The sequence below is a fragment of the Podarcis tiliguerta genome (genome assembly GCF_965153285.1).
Source record: "Podarcis tiliguerta genome assembly, chromosome: 13".
In the NCBI taxonomy this organism is placed as follows: domain Eukaryota; kingdom Metazoa; phylum Chordata; class Lepidosauria; order Squamata; family Lacertidae; genus Podarcis; species Podarcis tiliguerta.
Genome location: NC_139546.1, coordinates 39,758,139 through 39,772,454, shown reverse-complemented (window position 1 = coordinate 39,772,454; position 14,316 = coordinate 39,758,139). Strand labels below are relative to the sequence as shown.

The following is a 14,316-nucleotide window of genomic DNA, read 5'->3' as shown; positions in this document are numbered from 1 at the left end:
AAGTCAAACAGAGTTCCGGAACAGATTCTCTTTGACTTCTGAGGTACCACAGTACTGAAGTAGATGGGGCAGTGTCTGACAGCAGCATTAGGCAGCCTCATAACTACCTAATGAGGGAATTAGGATTACAACTTGAGCAAGGCTGTCATAGCCCTTTTCAGATTTTCCCTTGATATTTCCTGGTAAGTGGGTTATAATAAATGTGATGGAAAAATGGAAAGCATGAAAATGCTCTATTGAACATTACACCGTTTCCTGTTCTTTCTGCACAGAACAACCACCAAGAGCCACAGCGAGCCATGGCTGCCAAGGGGCCCTGTCCTTTATGGCTGCTCTTGGTTTTGCTCTCCTGGATGGTGCTGGAGACTGAAGCCTCCTGGGATTTCCGGTCCTTCAAACACGAGTATGTCGATTACCCAAGGGCTCAAGTCGCAGATTACTGCAACTATTTAAAAAGCAAAGGAGGCCGGAAATTCGGAGTGCAACATACTTTCATTCATGCCTCTGACCAAGATCTTAAAGACATCTGCACTTTTTACGGCTCACCAGTAACTGGTCCCATGTCAAGCTCATTTCCAGTTCCAGTCACCGACTGTGTAAAATATAAATTCAGCTACTACACTTTTGACATAAGTAGGAAAATTTCCCTTAGATGTAAGAATGGATACCCAATTGACTTAAGATTTTGAATGCCATTGTTGCACAAGCAGACTTCTGCTCAGGCAACAAACCTCCGCTACCATCCTCTCCGACACTCAGCAGCCCCCTACACTTTCCCCCTCCTGCACTCCATCCCTCTCAAGAAACCTCTCAAGGTAGTCCCCCAATCTTCCAGGGCAGGCCTGGGCAAAGGCAAGAGGATTGCAAGAAGGGGGAGTTAGAGATGTCCTTTTAGATAAGCAAATATGTATTTTACCTGCTCACAAGTCACCACTGGATTGCCACCAGGATTCCTTCCTTCTTGAGGGTGAAAAGGCCACTCTGATCACTTTGGGCCACCGCTTTGTCCCACCGCTCATCTCCAATCTTGCTTTTCATCATATAAAAGTATGATCTCATTCCTTTTCTCATGATTCTTGCTGTTGTGGGATCAAGCAGTTATTTGTAGTATCCTTTGTTGCTTATTTAAACCCGGCCTCTTTTCTAACTCTTCCACCTTGTGACTCAGATAAGCAGACATGGAATATATATTTCTTATATACAGCTTTGTTCTTTCCCCCTATTTTCCTCTGTATCACTCTATTTCTTTATAACTGAAATTATTTCAATAAAATAGGAACATTAAAAATCCATGAAAGAAAGTGTCTGTGACTTTCTGGTCCACTTCCATTTGTTTTTCTCACAGCACTGCCAATTCTGTGCTTTTCTCACTCACCAAAATAATGTCAGGGATAGAACTGGATAGGCTGGATAGAACACCTGGGAACACCTGGGAATAGTCTGACTCTGGAGATGAAGGAATGCCAGTACAGAGGGAGCCAGAGTCTGACTCTGGAGAGGAGGGACTGAAGCCACAGACAGAGCAGGAGTGGGTTAGTTCATCCCCCCTTCATCAAGAGTTCCCAGACTCAGATAAAGCAGCAGACTCGGAAAGCTCGCAGGAGAAGGGAGGGGAGGAGATGGATGACATTGAGGGGGTTGCTGTGCAACCAGAAGGGAGGAAGCGTTTAGAGGGCTCTTCGTTTGATAGCGGGGGGGGGGGGAGAGCTCACCCACCTTCTCCCCAAACCAGAAGAGCTGAAAGTGTTAAAATACAATGGATAGAGAGAGAGGAAAGACAGGACTTTGGCAACCTTCGTGCTGTGAAAGGGGCGGGGACTCAGAGTGACCAACTTGTAGCTAAGAGCGACAGACTCAGAACCGCTCTCTGGATGTTAATTGTAAATAAACATGTCATATAACTGCTATGGACTCATTAATTCTTATTGGGGCTAGCTTGCTTGCCAGCCTGAGAGCATTACACTACTTGATGAAAGGTGTTTCCCTAGATGACAAAACACTAACTTTTTAGATAGATTTTGTTTGTTTGTTTACCTACAGCCCATACTTAAAAATAAGGCAAAACAGTTTGTGGAACTGGAGCCAGAGACGGTAGAACCAACTAGTTTTGTCCCATTTCCCATGCACTCACTCCCCGCCCTGAATTCTACAAGGCCAAACCTGAATCTGAGAAGGAAGTTGACAACCAGGGAAACCCCCTGGGCTGGCATAAGAAAGGAGGCAGGTGATGGCTGACTGGGGTCAGGTTGCATTTGTTGGGGCAGTGCTCCTTTGATCCGGAAGGACCAGCCTCCACTGGTTTCTCCTAGCACCGTCAGGGACTAATCTGATTGGTGTCCTGAGAATTCCATTTGGACCTTGGGGAAAAGTCAAATAGAATGGGGTCCTGCAAGTTGGCCATGTGCCAGAGGCCAGAAGCTGTGTCCCCCATAGAATAAAAGGCCAGGCAAAGCATTGACAGGGTGTCATCTGGAGCTGCAGACAGACAGAGAGGAGCAAGAGAGAAGACTGGAGGCTAAATAAAGGAAACAGTAAGTTATTGGGTTCGATTGTTGTTGCATAAGAGCGTAACAGTTATTGAAAGTTGACAGCAACAGTGGATCTATTTCAGTTTATGGAAGGTGGGAGTAAAAATCTATACAGAATTAACACTGCAAACTTTAAGCACATTATACATAAAGAAATCTTGGGTAGGACTGCCATATCCAGAAACAAAAGTTTTTGGCATTTTTTACAAATTAAGATTTTGAACTGTTTTTAAGGAAATTCACCTAAATTTCTGACATGGGTTGTCATGTGTCCAGATTTTGCAGACACTGCCATATCTCAGCTGTGTCGGGGAAATTCCAGACGTATGGCGACCCTAATCTTGGGTAAAGGGACATGTCAGAGAACATTACATGCTTGTAGGGCTTTTTTCAGCCAGAACTCCCTGGAACTCAGTCCTGGCACCTCTCATAAGGGCACCATTGCCATTTAATGAGAAGAAAAAGAAGAGGGCTTCATGATGAGTTCTGGCACCTCTTTTTCTAGAAAAATAGCCTATCATGCTTGTGAAGCATAAGTAGAATGTAAAATATGTTGTTGCGTGCCAAGGCTCCCATTATTGTCCACCTAATGGACAATAAACACATGGACATGAGTGTTTTGGTTTATGGGTTCCAATAGGCCACAATTTTATTGGTTACAGATATGAGAGGTTTGGCTAAGGCACTGGGCGAAACCAGGCTATATCTTGACTCCTGCCTATCTGCTGAGAGTCCATCTAAGGGTAAAACACCATTAGGTGGCACCCTATGACTTACATCAATTAGCGACACCCAGAGGGGTCCCCGTAGGGGTTGTGGCATGGCCCTAGCCCACATCCCGGCTTTGGGCAGAATTCACAACCCCAGATCCCTTTAACAGGATACCCTTAATGAGGAGAGGCAGGGGAGGCTACAACCTCCACTCCATACAAACAAAGGCTAACCGCCACTCGAGCCCAAAGGGCTTGCTACCAACACCCTCACACCTGCAACCAATCCCTGACGCACTCTGAAGTGTCATTCAACAGGCTATCATTGCTGACATCGGAAAGGTGTACCCCGTCACTATGAGACAAGGCTTCCTTGTTGAAGGTGAAGACAGAGATGTCTGTTCAGATTTTGAAAAGCTGTGCTATGTGGATTATAGACATGGCCTCCTCTCTTGATGTTTTGACCCTGTGGTTCAGCTCCAAAGCCCAATGTGGATCTGTATGAACATTTCATTGTTGGGTTGAAATAAACAACAGACGAGTGACAAGTGTCATACTGGAGGCATCTCCCGAGCATGTCTCAGGGAGTCCCTTTTATTGAATATTACAGCATTGCCACGTATGTGCTTGTTGCTGATTGGTTAACACAAATACATATGCAGGGGTTGCATATAGGCATTAATCATCAATAGAACAAAGGTTGGGAAAGGGAACACAGAGTTGGACAGGCATGAAAACTTCCTTATTAAACTATTTACTAATGATTGATATACTCCATTATTAAACTAAGTGATTGATATAGTAAAGCTTAAAAGGCATAACCATCGCATTCCTAGATGTGGTCAACCACGCATTAAGAACAGGAACAGGTCAGGATACAATGTTTCATGAACTTAATATGAACTGAACATTCCAAGGTGGGTGAGCACGGAATGCTTCAGCTTAGAACGGTTTGTCAAACTTATGTGCAGAAGCAAAACTTCCCATCATTTCATCCCCACTAATGTAGGGAGATACACCTGACATCCTCTCTACCTTGCCCCAGACCTTTTCCCCTGGGGTCCCAATCCTACCATTAGGGACTATGCAAAGATGTTTTCTTGTGTGTGTTTCAAACACTCCTAGTAGGAAATGTCCAGGGCAACCCTGAGTTAGGGAAGATGTCGTAGGGATGCCACAAGACCGGCCAATGGAAATCTAGACTTTGCTCCTGTGTGAACAAGCCTTACAAAACTACAGAAGGAAGGCGGGGATTGAGCCTAGTGTGGCCTCATTTGATGGGGCGTTTTTGGAACCATGGGCGCTGCAAGATGGGCTTTGCAGAAATGGCTTGTACCAGGGTGGACCTTGATGCCTGGTAACTCCCTTCCAGCCTGTGGCCAATGGGAAGAAGATGAGATATTGACCAGAAGGCAGCCTACCTGTTACCGGAATGCTTTCCCTATGCCAGAATCAACCTCTATAATGATTGGCATCAATAATAATGAAAAATAAATGTGGCTATGTTTTACCCACTATGGGTCACAGATAGTAAATACATTAATGTTGCAGACCGTAACAACATTTGCTTGTCGGCAACAATCTATGAATGAAAATATTACTGACTGACAGCCGATAAACTAGGTTTTTCTGTGGTCTTGCCTAAGTTTTACAAGTTGCCTCATTTTTAATTATGTATGGGCTGTAGATAAATGAAAACATTAATTCTGAATTATGATTGCTGAATCATAAATGTAGAGAAGAAAACTTGATATACAGAAACTGTAGGCTCCCCTACTCCCACACCGTCTTTTGCACCGAATGAAGTGTTAACTCAAGTTCAAACCTTAATGACCTTGCAGCTGGTTCTGTTCTGGAGTTTGTGATCTCATTACTTCCAGTACATTAATCCAAATTAAGCTCTAATTAACAGGAGAACATGTGCTTCTTAATGGCGGCGTTGGAGGGGTTTTGGCAGGCGAAGTGCTTTTGCACAATCTGTGAATGAAAATATTGCTGGGTTTCCCGAGCAGAACACGAGGCTTTTTGCAGTCTTACCTAAGTTCTATAAGTGGCCTTATTTGTTATTAAGTATGGGCTAAATAAAAGCATTAATTCTGAAAATTAAAGCCTGTAACCTCAGACATTTTGGCATCCAGTGTGGATGTAGCAAGATAAACGTTGGTGTCTGTTCAGGTCTTCAAGCTTGTTTTGTGAGGCATGTGAGTGTTCTGGGAAACCACTGACAGGAATTAGGTGCCAGTACAAAATGCAAATACAGAGGTACCCCGGGTTAAGTACTTAATTCGTTTCAGAGATCCATTCTTAACCTGAAACTGTTCTTAACCTGAAGCACCACTTTAGCTAATGGGGCCTCCTGCTGCCGCCGCACCGCCGGAACACAATTTCTGTCCTCATCCTTAAGCAAAGTTCTTAACCTGAAGCACTATTTCTGGGTTAGCAGAGTCTGTAACCTGAAGCGTATGTAACCTGAAGCATATGTAACCCGAGGTACCACTGTAGATTTCCTTCAGGTAAATATGGCTGCTGCTTTTTTATTGGTACACATCCATGTTTTGGAACTCAGTGCATTGATTAGTAAAACCAAGCATGAATATTTCCGGATATAGAAGGAGCCTTTTCCTATAACATGGAATCCAGCTCTTTTGACAGCTGCACCCTGGGTTGACATGCGATTGCATGATTTGCATCAAATAGTGTAATGAATTCAGGCAGGCAAGCAAACCCCAATAAGAATTAATGAGTGTGGCAGTTATATGACATGTTTATTGACAATTAACATCCAGAGAGCAGCTCCGAGCCTGCCACTCTTAGCTATGAGCTGGTCACTTTGAGTCCCCGCCCCTTTAACAGCATGAAGGGTGCCAAAGTCCAGTCCGTCCTCTCTCGTATTTCTGTTGCATTTTAACCCTTTCAGCTCTTTTGGTTTGGGGAGAAGGTGGGTGACTTCCCCACACACACACCATGAAACAAAAAGAGCCCTTTAAATGCTGCCTCCTTCCTGGTTGCATAGCAACCTCCTTAGTGCCATCTATCTCCTCCTCTACTGCTGCCTTCGAGCTTTCCAAGTGTGCTGCTCTATCTCAATCTGGGAACTCTTGATGAAGGGGGGCTGAACTAACCCACTCCTGCTCTGTCTGTGGCTGCAGACTCTGGCTCCCTCTGTACTGGCATTCCTTCATCTCCAGAGTCAGACTCTTCTAGGCATTCAATTCAGTCACATCCCTGACAAGTAAGGAGCAGCAGTACTGAGACTTCTGTATGTGATGAAATTTGGGTTTTTTAGTAGGGTAGCCAATAAAACCTGAAATCTAAAATTCTGGTTCCCAAACTGTTTGGGAACAGCAATTCCCTGTAAATTGCCCACTGTCGATCCATATTAACTCTCTTAATTGTAATGGCCTTGATAGGAGATAGCCACAAAGGTGTTTTCCTTTCCAGCAGATTTTTACATTTCTCCCACCTCTATACAGTTTCTTCCTAAGAATATGATTCATAAAACTTTTATAAATTTACACCTTCCCATACTAAAGACATGCCTTCCTGCCCAATTTTAAGTCTAGGATGTCTGCATTATCCATATACATCATTTTGCCATAATATAATCAATTACACCTTTTGTCATTCTTTACAATACACACTGTATATATATATATGTCTATATGTTCTTTACAATACATACTGTAGCTATATGTCTATATCTATCTATCTACTTTCCTTACTTATACTGTTGTACTGTATTTGTGCCATTGTGACTTCCCTCTGAACAAAGAAGAATAAAACACAGTGCCATGTTTATGCAGGGAAAATATTTATTTTAGCAAAGTCAGAAAGGCTTGTAAACTCACATATTGAGGAAAATAAGCCACAACATACAAAAGCTATGTAGAAACTAGTTTACATGAATGTTGCAAAGTGGATTTAAGGACTTGGCCAAGATGGTGGGTCCAACGCAAGTGAAATCTTGATATTTCCCGGGGTTTCTGGACCCTGCCAGTTGCTGGTCCTAGATTAGGAACACAGTCTTTGCAGGAGCCATCCTGCGTCTTCTGGAACTCATCCTGCAATAAACTGTTGCATTGTGGAGTGCTCTCGTTCATTGATCTAGGCAACCAGTTGTTACATTCTCCTACTCCATTTTGCCCCCGTGCCAGTCTGTGGGAACGTCTTGAATTTTGCTTTCAGATCTTAGGCTGTCGTTTTCCCCGCCTAAAATTTCTTTTTGTACATTTGTAAATGTTGGAGTTTCATAAAGGATGTTGAAAAGTGCCCCTCGTTTCCCAATGAAGTGGCTCCTTTTCTGAGTACAATCCTGTCAACATAAACCAAGTAAGTTTATTGCATGCAGCAATAAATCAGAGCAATGCCCATAATCAAAGGACAGTGGAAACTTGGTTTTCAACTGTCTCGGAAGTCAAATGTTTCGGCTTTGGAACGCCAAAAACCTGGAAGTAAATGCTTCTGTTTTCGAATGCACCTTGGAAGTCAAAAGGCTTCCACTTAGTGTTTCCCAATTTTTCAATTAAATCTGCAGGCCACCCTTTGCGCCTTGGTTTTCAAATGTTTCGGAAGTCGAACGGTTTTCCGGAATGGATTACGGTCGAGAACTGAGGTTCCACTGTATTCCATGTCTGCTTATCTGAGTCACAATGTGGAAGAGTTAGAAATGAGGCTGGAATTAATAAGCAACCAGGGACATACATTGTACTGGGTTCTATTTAGGAAAAAAGGGTATTATTGGAGTAAAATATAACACACACAAAAAAAGACTTCAACTATAATATCAGTTGCTTCAGGCATCTCTTTAGAAAGTTGTTCAATTAAAAGGCATCTGAAAAACTAGTCAGGCTTTTCTTTTAAAAATGTGATCCAAAACAGATTGATAGTCAATCAAAAAATGTTGCTTTTGGGAAAAAATGGGGTCTTCCTAAAGAAAGCTCAACCATTTGAGGGTGTCCTGCTGGTTTTTCCTTTCTGAAATATGGCAATCCCATGTCAACCCAGAGTGCAGCAGTCAAAAGAGCTGAACTCCATGTTAGGAAAAGGCTCATTCTGTATCTGGAACACTCACATGACTCACGAAACTAGCTTGAAGACCTGATCAGACACCAACATTTATCTTGCTACATCCACAGTGGATGCCAAGATGTCTGAGGTGACAGGCTTTAATTTCCAGAATTAATGTTTTTGTTTAGCTACAGCCCAGACTTAATTAAAAATAAGGCCACTTGTAGAACCTCTGCCAGTTGCCCAATCCTGCCTGGGGAGGCGTTGCCAAGGTGATCAGGCCAGGTAGGGGGGGACACCACCCTGTCCACACATTAGGGGGAGGAACTTACCTGGGAACCGCCAGTTGGCTCCAGAGCTTCTCCCACCCTACCCACCCTCAGTTAAGCCTTCTTTTTCTGGTTAACCTTTTCTTCACAGATACGTGGACGTAGCTACATCAAGGTCGCTGTTGAATGGCAAGAGAAGAATTCCCCAGCGTTGGCAGGTTTTGCCTTTCCCATAGGAAAACATCACAACGTTGGCAGTTTCAGGCCTTGGGCGGAATCCTTTAGTCTATCTTCCCTAGATTGGAATGGGCATGTAGCAGTGACCCATGCTCCCTTCCTCTTTGAGGGGCAATCACAGGGATCCCCGATAAAGGGGTTGTTTGAGGGGAGGCATCGGCTGTATGCCTACAGGTTGTCCTTGCTCTCCCCTGCAACGGTGGCATAACGGGGGTGCTGGGCTCTCTGCTTGAACATATGTTCTCTAGAGCCAGCGCATCCCCACACACTCTGGATAACCCTGATGTTCCCCAGATCCCCAGACTGGGAGGGATAATGCCCAATGCCTAAGCCAAAGTCTACCTACATCTGAAAGTTGTAGGCCATTATTAATCCCATAGCACTTTGTCTTGAGTCGTTATTTCACTTGGGTTGCCACTTGGGGTTTGGGGGACTCTGCCTGTCCACGCAAAAAAACCAGCAATATTTTCATTCATAGATTGTGCAAAAGCACTTTGCCTGCCAAAAACCCTCCAACGCTGCCATTAAGAAGCACATGTTCTCCTGTTAATTAGAGCTTAATTTGAAATAATGTACAGGCGTGTGCTGGAAATGTTGAGATCACAAACGTGGGAACAGAACCTGCTGCAAGGTCATTAAGATTTGATCTTGAGGTAACACTTCATTCAATGCAAAAAGACGGGGTGGGCAGAGGGAATCCTACAGTTTCTTAATATAAAGTTTTCTTCTCTACGTTTAGGATTCAGCAATCCTCCTTTGAATGCTAGTTCAAATCTTATTTATACAAGAGAGGAGGGAAGAAATTGGTTTCCCAATGAGCTTCACGGCTGAGTGGGGAGTTGAACCCTAGTCTCTCAGTGCTAGTCGGGGGCTCAGATTCATAGCAATGAGTCCCATCCTCAGATCTCACTTTGGGTTAATCAGAGAAAACTTGGGATGAGGAAAGATCACGTTAGATTATTCCACCAGCAAGAAAATATATTGATTGCTTGATTGAAATATCGACCCCCAGGGGGTTTGAACACGGAATTAGATTTCAGCTGTTTGAAGGTTTCTGACACATGGCTTCTGTTTGCATTTACTGTGCTGTTTTTTGGATACTGTATCTTTAAATTGCCATTTGTGTCTCTGTGGGAGCCTGGAGGCCTGGAAATAAATAGAAAGGAGAATGTAAACTCCCTTCTTTTGGAGACAAATGTATGTGGGGATATTCAGACCCACGTGGGACTCACACTTCCAAGTCAGCTTGGAAACCAAGAGAGAGAGAAATCTTCAAATGGCATCAAGGTAACATCAACCCCAAGGTCAGAGGTGTCTCTGCGGGAGATATTTCCCTGACTGGTTGGCAGGGAAGCACAGGGCAGCCAATTAGAAGCCATGCCTTGGTTTCCGAACATTTTGGAAGTCAAACAGAGTTCCAGAAGGGATTCCCTTTGACTTCTGATGTACCACTGTACTGAAGTAGATGGGCCAATGTCTGACTGCAGCCTCATAACTACCTAATGAGGGAATTAATATTACAATTTGAGCAAGGTTGTCATAGCCCTTTTCAGATTTTCCCTTGATTTTCCCTAGGAAGTCGGTTATATAATAAATCTGGTGGAAAAAGGGAAAGCATGAAAATGCCCTGTTGAACTTTACACCGTTTCCTGTTTTTTCTGTGCAGAACAACCACCAAGAGCCACAGCGAGCCATGGCTGCCAAGGGGCCCTGTCCTTTATGGCTGTTCATGGTTTTGCTCTCCTGGATGGTGCTGGGGACTGAAGAAGAGAAGAAGAAGAAGAAGAGTTTGGATTTGATATCCCGCCTTTCACTCCCTTTTTAAGGAGTCTCAAAGCGGCTAACATTCTCCTTTCCCTTCCTCCCCCACAACAAACACTCTGTGAGGTGAGTGGGGCTGAGAGACTGTGACTGGCCCAAGGTCACCCAGCCAGCTGCATGTGGAGGAGCGGAGACGCAAACCCGGTTCACCAGATTATGTGACTACCGCTCTTAACCACTACACCACACTGGCTCTGAAGCCTTCTGGGATTTCCAGTCCTTCAAGCCAAAGGACTGATGTCAAAGATTACTGCGACTATTTACTCAGGAAAAGAGCCTTGTATTACACAATGGCACACATTTTCATTCATGTCTCTGACCAAAATCTAAAAAACATCTGCACTTCATAGGGTGCCCCAGTAACTGGTCCCAAGCCGAGCTCATCTCCCATTCGAGTCACCCACTGCATAAAATATAAATTCAGCTACCACACGTTTGAGGGAATTGGAAAATTTCCCTTACATGTGAGAACGGATACCCAATTGAATTTAGATTTTAAATGCCATTGTTGCACAAGCAGACTTCTGCTCAGGCAACAAACCTCAGTTACCATCCTCTGTGACACTCAGCAGCCCCCTACACTTTCCCCCTCCTGCACTCCATCCCTCTCAAGAAACCTCTCAAGGTAGTCCCCCAATCTTCCAGGGCAGGTCTGGGCAAATATCTGTTTTCCAAGCAGTTATTGGTAGTATCCCTGATTGCTTATTAAAACCCGGCCTCTTTACTAACTCTTCCACCTTGTGACTCAGATAAGCAGACATGGAATATATATTTCTTATATACAGCTTTGTTCTTTCCCCCTTTTTTCCTCTGTATCACTTTATAACTGAAATTATGGCAATAAAATATGAACATTAAAAATCCACGAAACTGTCTGTGGCTTTCTGGTCCACTTCCATTTGTTTTTCTCACAGCACTACCAGTTCTCTGTTTTTCTCACTCACCAAAATAATGTTTCCAAATTCCTTCCAAGTACCAGAATTTTGGATTTCAAGTTGAATTCGCTACCGTTACTGAAAAAACAACAACCCAGATTTGAGCACCAGCAGAAGTATCAGGTCCTCCTGCTCCCTACTTGATGAAAGGTGTCTCTCTGGAAGACAAAACACTAACTTTTTAAAGAGATATCTGTTCAGATTTTGAAAGCTGTACTATGTGGATTATAGACATGGCCTCCTCCCTTGATGTTTTGCCCCTGTGGTTCGGCTCCAAAGCCCAATGTGGATCTGTATGAACATTTCATCCCCATTAATGTAGGGAGATACACCTGACATCCTCTCTACCTTGCCCCTGACCTTTTCCCCTGGGGTCCCAATCCTACCATTGGGGACTATGCAAAGGTGTTCTTGTCTGTGTGTGTTTTAAACACTCCTAGTAGGAAATGTCCAGGGCAACCCTGAGATAGGGAAGATGTCACAGGGATACCACAAGACCGGCCATGAGGAGGATGTGCCATCCAGTGTAAGCTGGAGATAATGGTGGGACATTCAAGTGCGGTTCAGAAGTATTCACAGCTAGCTTATCTGAATCACAAGAGAGATGGCCAGGAAAACAGAAAGATATTAATTCACAACTGAGAAACATGGCCGCTGCAAGATGGACTTTGCAGAAATGGCTTGTACCAGGGTGGACCTTGATGCCTGGTAACTCCCTTCCAGCCTGTGGCCAATGAGAAGAAAATGAGATATTGACCAGAAGGCAGCCTTTCTGTTACCGGAATGCTTTCCCTATGCCAGAATCAACCTCTATAATGATTGGCATCAATAATAATGAAAAATAAATGTGGCTATGTTTTACCCACTATGGGTCACACATAGTAAATACATTAATGTAGCAGACCGTAACAACATTTGCTTTAATAGCATGTCGGCAACAATCTATGAATGAAAATATTACTGACTGCCAGCCCATAAGCTAGGTTTTTCTGTGGCCTTGCCTAAGTTTTACAAGTTGCCTCATTTTTAATTATGTATGGGCTGTAGCTAAATGAAAACATTAATTCTGAATTATGATTGCTGAATCATAAATGAAGAGAAATAAAACTTTATATGAAGAAAATGTAGGCTCCCCTACTCCCACACTGTCTTTTGCACCGAATGAAGTGTTAACTCAAGTTTAAACCTTAATGACCTTGCAGCTGGTTCTGTTCTGCAGTTTGTGATCTCATCGCTTCCAGCACATTAATCCCAATTAAGCTCTAATTAACAGGAGAACATATGCTTCTTAATGGCGGCGTTGGAGGGTTTTTGGCAAGTGAAGTGCTTTTGCACAATCTGTGAATGAAAATATTTCTTGGTTCCCCTGCAGAACATGAGGTTTTCTGCTGTCTTACCTAAGTTATACAAGTGGCCTTATTTTTAATTAAGTATGGGCTAAATAAAAGCATTAATTCTGAAAATTAAAGCCTGTAACCTCAGACATTTTGGCATCCAGTGTGGATGTAGCAAGATAAACGTTGGTGTCTGTTCAGGTCTTCAAGCTTGTTTCGTGAGTCATGTGAGTGTTCTGGGAAACCACTGACAGGAATTAGGTGCCAGTACAAAATGCAAATACAGAGGTATCCCGGGTTAAGTACTTAATTCGTTTCAGAGGTCCATTCTTAACCTGAAACTGTTCTTAACCTGAAGCACCACTTTAGCTAATGGGGCCTCCTGCTGCCGCCGCACCGCCGGAACACAATTTCTGTTCTCATCCTTAAGCAAAGTTCTTAACCTGAAGCACTATTTCTGGGTTAGCAGAGTCTGTAACCTGAAGCGTATGTAACCTGAAGCATATGTAACCCAAGGTACCACTGTAGATTTCCTTCAGGTAAATATGGCTGCTGCTTTTTTATTGGTACACATCCATGTTTTGGAACTCAGTGCATTGATTGGTAAATCCAAGCATGAGTATTTCCAGATATAGAAGGAGCCTTTTCCTATAACATGGAATCCAGCTCTTTTGACTGCTGCACCCTGGGCTGACATGAGATTGCATGATTTGCATCAAATAGTGTAATGATCTCAGGCAGGCAAGCAAACCCCGATAAGAATTAAGGAGTCTGGCAGTTGTATGACATGTTTATTGACAATTAACATCCAGAGAGCAGCTCCAAGCCTCTAACTCTTAGCTATGAGTTGGTCACTTTGAGTCCCCGCCCCTTTCACAGCATAAGAGTGCCAAAGTCCAGTCCGTCCTCTCTTGTATTTCTGTTGCATTTTAACCCTTTCAGCTCTTTTGGTTTGGGGAGAAGGTGGGTGACCTCCCCCCCCCCCACACACACACCATGAAACAAAAAGAGCCCTCTAAATGCTGCCTCCTTCCTGGTTGCATAGGAACCTCCTCATTGGGCATTATCCCTCCCAGTTTGGGGATCTGGGGAACATCAGGGTTATCCAGAGTGTGTGTGGGATGGGGTGGTTCTAGAGAACATATGTTCAAGAAGAGAGCCTTCCCCACACCCCGGTTACGCCACCGTCACAGGGGAGAGCAAAGACAACTTCTAGACGTACTGCTAATGCCTCCCCTCAAACAACCCCTTTAACGGGGAACCCTGTGATCGCCATCTCAAAGAGGAAGGGAGCGTGGGTCACTGCTACACGCCCACTCCTATCTAGGGAAGATAGACTAAAGGATTCCGTCCAAGGCCTGAAACCGCCAACGTTGTGATGTTTTGCTACGGGAAAGGCAAAACCTGCCAAGGCAGGGAAATTCTTTTCTTGCCATTCAACAGCGACCTTGATGTAGCAGGGCCCACGTACCTGT

At 43.9% G+C, this 14,316-nt stretch overlaps 1 protein-coding gene across 1 annotated transcript in view; it reads left to right on the top strand.

The window, feature by feature from the left end:
* Positions 1-2,294: 2,294 nt before the first annotated feature.
* The window catches only part of LOC310662824 (angiogenin-like), a 68,634-nt gene continuing 56,612 nt past the window's right edge, over positions 2,295-14,316 (top strand). Inside the window, exon 1 of the mRNA XM_083409979.1 lies at positions 2,295-2,530. The gene's annotated coding sequence lies outside the window, so the exon portion shown is untranslated. The remainder of the gene's footprint in view (positions 2,531-14,316) is intronic.